We start from the raw sequence: 386 nt of genomic DNA on the forward strand, positions 1-386 counted from the left end.
CAAATGAATCAACGAACAAACAAATATGGGGGAAAAAAATGGAAACTAAGCAACAGACGAAAGGCCTCCGCCCCGATCCGATGCCCCTCCCCCCCAGCCCTCAGCGGAGGGGTGAGCTAGCACGGACGAGGTGGGACAGACCCGTCCAGCTGTACAGCGCAGTGAAACATAACTTACATATTAGCTCATTTTTACACGTACAGTCGTGATCAAGGCACAGGGATCTTCTACAAGTTATTTTTTTTTCTTCAATAAAGTTGTACAAAATAATACATTTTACAGTCTGTACAAGAATAATAGTCCAGCAGTAAAATAAAGACAGACGTACTTAAAGCCGGGAGGGGGAGGAAGTGGGATTGGGAGAGGTGAGAGAACAAGATGAAAGG

This window comes from Seriola lalandi, unplaced genomic scaffold (assembly GCF_002814215.2).
Source record: "Seriola lalandi dorsalis isolate HSWRI2012SDOR001 ecotype SW California unplaced genomic scaffold, Sedor1 jcf7180002053074, whole genome shotgun sequence".
In the NCBI taxonomy this organism is placed as follows: domain Eukaryota; kingdom Metazoa; phylum Chordata; class Actinopteri; order Carangiformes; family Carangidae; genus Seriola; species Seriola lalandi.